Genomic DNA, 8,303 nt, shown 5'->3' on the forward strand with positions numbered 1-8,303 from the left:
ATACACATAGAGTTCACTACACAATCAACTATTGAATGCAGTAGAGGGTACATGACACATTAATGAACACCTACATATATACTGAACATGTCTCAAAACAATCAACTTACAGGACACATTAATGCTCCACTACATATTAATGAACAGTTCTCAAAAAGATAACATCAACAAATCAAAATACATGAATTTTTATACCTAAAAAGGTGTAATATCAATACCTGCGGGATAAAATTTTTCATTATGAGGAGTAGTTAAAGCATTCCCCTTCTTAATTTTATAGGGTTGCCCCGTGATTCTTACTCTGCTGCCTACAATAACATCATGTAGATTTGGGTATGTAAACAAATTACAAAACAAAAAAGATTGTATTCATTGACATACCAGTTTGATGTTCTCTCCCAATAGTAGATGAGGGTTGTACATTCTCCTTGTTCATCACATCTCCAACTCTAAATCTTTCAATCCTGGATCTGCTTCCTACACATAACACAACATAAACTCATGAACACAAATAAGCAAAAAATAGAAATTATGAGAAGGGTACACAATCAATCAATACAAAATAAAATACCAGTATCAGATTTGAAGGATGTGAAATTATCGAGTTTCAGGTGATTATAATTTATCTGCAAAGAAATCAATAAAACAATGAGAACAAAACATTAATATAATCGAAATATTGAAAGCAATGAACAATATAAAGAATCCAAATCTGATACAATCGATAAAAAACTTTCACCTCTTTCATCTCAAAAAACAAAAATTAGTGAGACCGAGAGAATAGAGCTAGAATATTGGTAAAGTGATTTGGTATTCAAATTTCAAAATTTGGGCTTGATTATCTTCACTTATCAGGACAAAATAGATGAATAAGGTAGTTTGTGGGAATAAGAGGTATACCTGGGGATGGTAAACAACAGAGAAAGAGGAGGTCTGACCAACATCTTTGGAGACATGCATGAATTGTTGTATACTGCACAGAGGGTTTCAAAGTCTTCAAGCGTCCGGTCTGTCCTAAAATAGGAAAGGGAAGCCATACTCAGCTGGCTTGCTTTGTCTCATTCAGGAATTGTGGAGTATACCACTTCTGTAAAGCATGAATTGTAATTAATGCACTTGGATAGTAGTTTATACAAAATAATAAAAATAGTTTGAATAGTATTGATAATTTGGCATCAAGATAGAATTTAATGGCAATGTTGGTAATTAGTTATCAAGTCCTGGGGTAGTTCATGTAAAAAGGGCTTGTATATGGTAACATGATTTATTATTAGGGGGATGTCCATTTCAATGAAATATCGGATTCTCTCGGGGGCGTGCGGCAGAGAGGCCACTCGACTTGTAGTCCTAGACCTCTCTAGAAATCCCTGGGGAGCCCATGATAGCAATAAATTCTCTGCAGACTCTAAGCTAACTATAGAGACATGGTCCTGACCATTTTATAACCTGGCCCATTCTTTACACCAGGCTTAAGTAAATAGCCAAGGCAGTGGACCATATTTACTTCACCGTATATGTAATGCATATGCATGCCTCATCAAGAAAAAAGTATCGCGCGCAAATGGGGTCATTTATTTTCCTCAATGGTTATCATCGATCTCCAGCTAGCTAAGAATTGTAGCTGCATTTATTGGCTTTTTAAAGAAAAAAAGCAAAAGAGCGGATAGTAATTAGCGAGTCCTAGATAATAGTACTTGACAAAAATACCACCGGGTCATCTGCAGTGGACCAATATTATGTATATCGAGAGAAAATTGTTTCGGCTCACGAAATAAATCTCACACGCATGTTTTGATTAATGTTGTACTTATAAATTTAAGTCCGTAACAATTTAATCTTAATACTCGATTTATAGGTCAAACTTGTAAATTATGAATTGATAAATTAAATGCTAGTAATGATGTAATATTTCTTAAAATATTTTGATTTTTTATTAACTTAAAATTTTAACTATATGTTTCTAAACATTAATTTAATTTAAAATTTACGAATTCAGATAATTATATTTAAAAATTATTTATTTTAATTTATTTAAGTAAAAAACATTCTGACTTAAAGGAGTAGTACTTATAAGAATTTATTTACTTATTAATTATAAGTTATTTATTTAGTTCAAATAATAATTTACTTATTTTAAGATTTTTCAAATGAATTGATAATTACTAAAGGAGTAGTGCTATATGCACAAAATTGTCAAAAAAAAGCTTACTCAATGATGTGACAAATGAGGTGGGATGTTTTAATTGATGTTATTTATTTGAATGTTCATGTTTTGAAAAAAATTGTATGTAATTTTGTGAATATAACATTTTCCTTACATAAATTAGATTTTAAAATAGAAATGCCAGAGATGCAAGAAAAAATGTACAAAAAATTATTATCATGACATGACTAATGCGGCATTATGTAATAATTTAACTGGTCCGTTGTTATGGATAAAAACTTAAGATATATTAATTTCTGTATTTAATACTAAAGTTCGGGAGCTCAAGACCTTTAATGGTTGCTCTCGTGTTTTGTAGCTTAACTCTGCCTTTACGAGATGCCTACGTGTTAGGTCACACACACTATAGAAGGGGGGTTGAATACAGTGTATATTAAAATCAAATTGAATTCAAAGAACACAAGTAACAGAAAACAAACTTTATTAAACTCTGTTATAATGTGGAACTGTTCTCTCTCAGTGATGAACAAATATCACGAGAGCTGCTAGGGTTACAACGGATATTATTCTCGATTATGATAACACTTATAGTGTAAACCCTATGTCTGTGTTTATATACTACACAGTTACAAGATAATCACTAATTGATATGGAATATAATTCTGCTTCCTAAAATATATCAATCAGATATCTTTTCTTCCAAGTATTCTATTCTTCATGCATATCTCTTCTTGCGTTTGTCTTGATCTTCTTTCCTTTCAATCAGTTGCCTTCCTTATCTGAAAGTCTCCTTAAGTCCTGATATTATCTCCTGATAAATATCTCCTGAACCTTAAGTACTGATAACTTAAGTTCTGTCTTCAGTATAAGTGCTGATTTCCAGTTAAGTACTGATTTGTCCTGTTTAAGTAAGATCTGAAAACTAAACACAAATCATATTAGACATGACATTATCAAATATATCTAACAATATCCCCCAACTTGTAAATTAGCATAATATACAAGTTTAATAGATATTTGATGATGTCAAAAACATTAAGTACAAATGCAAGAGAATTTGACTAGATAACTACAACTTACAGTCCTTAAAGCTTTACCAACTTTATCTTCTGATAACAACTTCAGTCTGTACACACATCAGAATTTGAGCAATTGTAGATCTTGACTTGGCTTCAATTACTGATCTCTTCAATATCACAAGTTGTTCTGAGATAGTTCTTTAACAAACATCTCTCATCATATCTGAGTTCATCAATCATTCTACTTTTAGCATCTTTAAGCTCTGCAGTATCTTCACCAGTTTGGAAGATAGCATATCTGAGATCATTAATTTTTGCTTTTCTCAACTCCTGATCTAGTCTGATGACATAGGCTTTGTCAGACTCTAGATTGAATTCAAGCCCCTTAATACCAAGATATGTACTGATCTTTGCAGTATTAGGCTTCATATCAATAATATCACCCTTGTGATCTCTGTACTTGGGACATTATGTGTTGTCAGACTTTACAGAATAGAGCTTCTTCTGTCTCTGAATTTGAGTCTTCAAATAATTTGCAGCACTATCTGTTAATCTGTTCTTCACTTGAAGTAGGAATAGAACATATTCTAGTTCCCCAAAATACTTCAGTGGTATAACATTTTCCCTTATATGGTAAACCCTTCCATCTGTCATGAAATATAACAAGATGTATTCTTTGAAGAAGGTATGATAAACCATTTATACAGATTCAAGTTGATTCAATCTTTCAGGAGTTGCTCCAACACCTGGTTCACTTAAGGAAGTTGGATCATTGGTTATGTTTTGCACTCTTCTTTCATCAGCACTACCCAATCCAGATTTATCTCTTACTTCCTTTCCAGTAACTACTCTTGCTTCAAAACCACTTGTTGCAGTCTTCAAAGGTTGAGTCTGTTTGGCTTTAGTGAATCCTGGTAGGAGTAACTTTGAGGATTTAACATGAGCAATGTCAGAGGTTTCCTTTAACTTATCTTCTGATATCAAGCCAACTGGAGTTATGTCAGAGGCTGCTTGCTTCATAATTATATCAGAACTTACTATATCTTGACTCTGAACAACTTGAGCCATGTTAGAGATTGTCTTAGAAATCTTCCTTGAAGTCAGAGTAAGATTAACATCTTCATCAGATATTTCTTCATCCATAGGAGGCACATAAACCTATACAGGTTCACCAACTTTTTCTTTGCCCTTAAACCTTGGATCTATCTCCATTTGTGATTTGGCTTTGGTTGCCACAGGATTTGTCCTTTCTTTTATCACAATTCCTTTAGCCGTAGGATGTTTCTTTTCAATAACAGAAGCTTCAGATTTGGAGATGACTTTTTCTAACTTAAGTCTAGCTTCTTCTTCCTTTAGACTCTCATAGTCCATTCCTGGATTTTCTTTCAGAAATAACCGTCTTGAAATTTCTTCATCAAGTTCCAAAAGTTCATCAGAATTTATCCTTTTACCAGTATCAGAAATTATTCTTCTCCCAGTATCAGAACTTGTTCTATGACTTGTAGTTCCAGCTTTACTTGATGAATGATCTTTACCTTGACCATGACCTCCACCCATTCCAGAGTTTCCCGGGTCATTACCATCATTTCCCTTCAGTGTCTTATCAGGTTTGCATTTGGACTTAATTACTTTCTCCCCCTTTTTGGCATCAGCAGGTAAAAGAAGAGAGCCAAGCAATTCCACTGAGGATTGGATCTCATTGAGTTGATTTTGATGAGAAGCTTGATTTTTCAAAATTTCATCAATCTGAGACTGTTGCTTCTCTTGGGTTTTCTCAATGTTGGTAATTTTGTCAAAGGAAGGTTGGAAAAACCTTTTCTTATCCAACTTGACAACTGTATCTTGCTGAATTAAGGATTCTTGAATCTTGTCCACCTTGGCCTGAGTTACAGATTATTGACCTTGAAGGTGCCTTGTACTAAGTGCAGTAACTCTTAGCTGTGTCTTGAAATCATCATTGACTAGCATCTCATCAGCTTTTGCCAAGTGATCAACAAGAATCTTTTCAGTAGGAACAAAGGTAACTGTGTTCCACTCCTTATTCCACTCCTGTCGTCTAGGAGTTTCACTCCAAGGTACTGATGCTGCCCCTGTAACAAACTTTATGACTATCTCAGCTTTTGAAGTAGCTTGTAGAGGTGCATGTCCAGAAGGACCAGCTGCATCAACATCTATATTTGTAGCAGCATTACCAGTATCATCAACATTTGCAGCATCAGAACTTACAGAGTCAACATCTTCAGCATCCTCTCATAAAAGAACAGTATGAGAGGCTATGGAGGCTTCAACATCATCCTCTAAGTGCTGATCTCCAACTATGTTCTGATCAACAGCCATATTCTGATGCTCACCTAAAATATGATCTTCAGTATCTAGATGCAGAGAAGGTGTTGTAGGCAATTCTGGATTAAAATCAGCATCAGGAATTGGTGTTGTTGGTGGAGTGACTTGAGTTGGTGGAGCTTCTAGATACAAAACCTGAGGCACTTCCAAGTTATGGATGTCAATTTCATCACTTGGCCCCTGGTTATCAGCATGTACTGGAGATACTGGAGGTGTGGGAATGTGAGTAGTTTCTGGATCATGTAGTGGAGAGTGATCAGTTGCATGAAGGTCTGAATCAGCACTAGGAGAATTGTGAGCTTCAACAGGATCTTGTGAGATCAGAGATTCCTGACCCCCTTCCTTAGCTGCTGCTTCCATTCCTTTACCAGAATCTTCAGGTCTTTTTGCCAATGATTTGAATCTTTTAGCTTTTGAGGATGCTGTAGGAGCTGTATCATCAGAATTACGCTTTCTAAGCCTTTTTAGAGGCCTAGAACTCCCAACATCAACATCCTTCTGAGAAGAGACCTTCTTTGCTTCTCCAACAACAGGTTCTGATACATGAACCTGTTCCTACGCATCTGATTCATCTCACAGAATGAATCTCCTTCTCTTCTGTTGTGTTTGAGGTACTTTCTTAACCCTCTTAGGTTTGGAAGACGAAGGCTGCACTGTAGGATCTGAAGGTTGAGGTTGAGAAGTTTGAGGTGGTTGAGTAGAGGTGGTAGGTGCTGATGGATGAGGTTCAGATGGTTGGACATCAGGACATAGTGCATTATATTTAACTGGATCATAGGTTATTAAGGCTTGTTTGACAGATAAAGGAATTAGGAGGGGTCTTAACACAGCCTTCTTATTATCAGTAGATAATAAGTCATTAAAAGCTCTTTTAGCTAGTCTGAATGATGAAATTAATTCACGAGCATTTCGAGGCTTATTATCACAACAGAAACTATAGATAAGCTGACAAAATCTAGCAAAATAAACAGTAGTTCTATCTTCTGTCATTCTATCCCCAATAAAACCTAATACAACACTTGCATAGTCAAAATTAGTGTGATTTATGAGAGCATACCTGATTTGATGGCTGAATACGGGGATTGCATCAAAATTGGAACATTTGTTTGCAAAAGCCTTGGTTATGCAATCAAATAAGAAGTTCCATTCCCTCCTTATGAAAGATCTCTTCAACTGGCCCATCTTTGCTAATGTCTTCTCATATCCCAGACTGGCCATCATATTTTGAAGAACTGGCTCTTCAACAGTAGAATAGACACAGTTCTCAGGTAGCTGCAGTGCTTGTCGAACTGTAGATAATGTCACAACATAATCATCCTCCCCTGATGAAAAAATAATACTTGGGGACCCTTGAGCACCACCATCATCATATACACCGCTTCTCCAGAACTCCAGGACTTGAGTACCAGAGACTGCTTCAGGTTCGGTCAGAGCATACCCAATATCAGAACTAGCAAGAAAGTCCTGAATGAAGTGAAGTTCAGATGGTGCTTCTGACTTGCTAAGAATAGCAGAGAAGTTATTAGGAACAAACGTAGCTTCATCGAAAATTATGTCCTTGGGTGCCATGAGAGATACGTGAGAGAAAAAAATTGCCTGTAAGTTGTTTGATTAAACGCCTGTATAAAAAATCGTCAGTAGATGAGAGAGAATAAAAGTAAAAAGAGAGAGATAAAATATGAAAGTAAATAAAAGATTGTACAATCTTTTCTCTCTTTTACTTATACACGGTAAAAAAAACCGTTGAGACACCTGTCAGACATGCAGCAGTAAAAGATAATTAATGGGCACGGGTATTCAGTAATCATTACTTATCACATGCAGTTTTTCAAGGAAAAAAACCGTTCCACTTACCAAGTAATCCCATTAATCAAGGACATTCAGTTTTATTTTAAATCTTAAAACTGTTCCCACTTAATACATTACTGTTTTACCAATATTCTGTAAAAATATGACCAACGAGAGAATGACCATAAATAAACCAAGTAAACAAATACTGCCACGTCAGAATCAGAACTTGATTTATATTAGAGCTAATGAGGTAATCAAAATATGGCTAGTATCAGAATTTAAAATGTTATCAGAATATGAAATGACTCAGAGATAAAATCTTGAAAAAATATAATATATTAAGCAAATACATTTCATGAAATTCAAATTACATGCTTAAAATTACAAGATTGTCCTAAGCTTCGAATCCTAACATCAACAGCTTTAGTCCTAGTCTAAGATGACGGACAAAGATGACGGTGAAGAGAAACGGATAGCTGCAATTATTTCTTCTTCCTACTCTCAACAAAGAGAACAGCAAGACGAATGATTCGCTCCTGCTGTCGGAGAGCTTCTCTCCTTTCCTCTTCCAGACACTCAAGATGGCGATGATAGTCCATATAGAAGAACAAGAGGTCTGTGAGAACCTCTTGGGGAACTGAGTCCCAGATTTCATCAGGAATGGCAGTGACATGCCACTCCTACTGCCATTCCGTACAGCTCAACTCCATATTGAAGGTTTCATAGTTCAAGAACATGTTGAAACGAACCATTTTTGTTGATATGAATAAAAAGAGAGTGAGTTTGTGAAAAAATGAATGATGTGTAGGCTGGAATGAAGTGTTGGTTTATATAACCAATAGAATACCAAGAGACGCAAGGAATATTGAATGGTTATAGGTAAAAGTGATTCTACCTCGTCTCCCTAGACCGATGAGTAATTATGACAGCCATTGGAAGCTTAAACATGAGTTAATGAGCAAACGAAACAAGTAAAAATTATTGTG

General features: G+C 35.3%; 1 long non-coding RNA gene across 1 annotated transcript; it reads right to left on the minus strand.

The window, feature by feature from the left end:
• Positions 1-219: 219 nt before the first annotated feature.
• Positions 220-647, minus strand: LOC141724678 (uncharacterized). Its single transcript, XR_012576851.1, has 3 exons — positions 572-647; positions 382-477; positions 220-308 (listed from the first exon to the last, which is right to left on the minus strand). It is a non-coding gene; the product is annotated as an uncharacterized LOC141724678 (long non-coding RNA).
• Positions 648-8,303: the final 7,656 nt, after the last annotated feature.

Source organism: Apium graveolens, chromosome 1, assembly GCF_009905375.1.
Source record: "Apium graveolens cultivar Ventura chromosome 1, ASM990537v1, whole genome shotgun sequence".
Taxonomy (NCBI): domain Eukaryota; kingdom Viridiplantae; phylum Streptophyta; class Magnoliopsida; order Apiales; family Apiaceae; genus Apium; species Apium graveolens.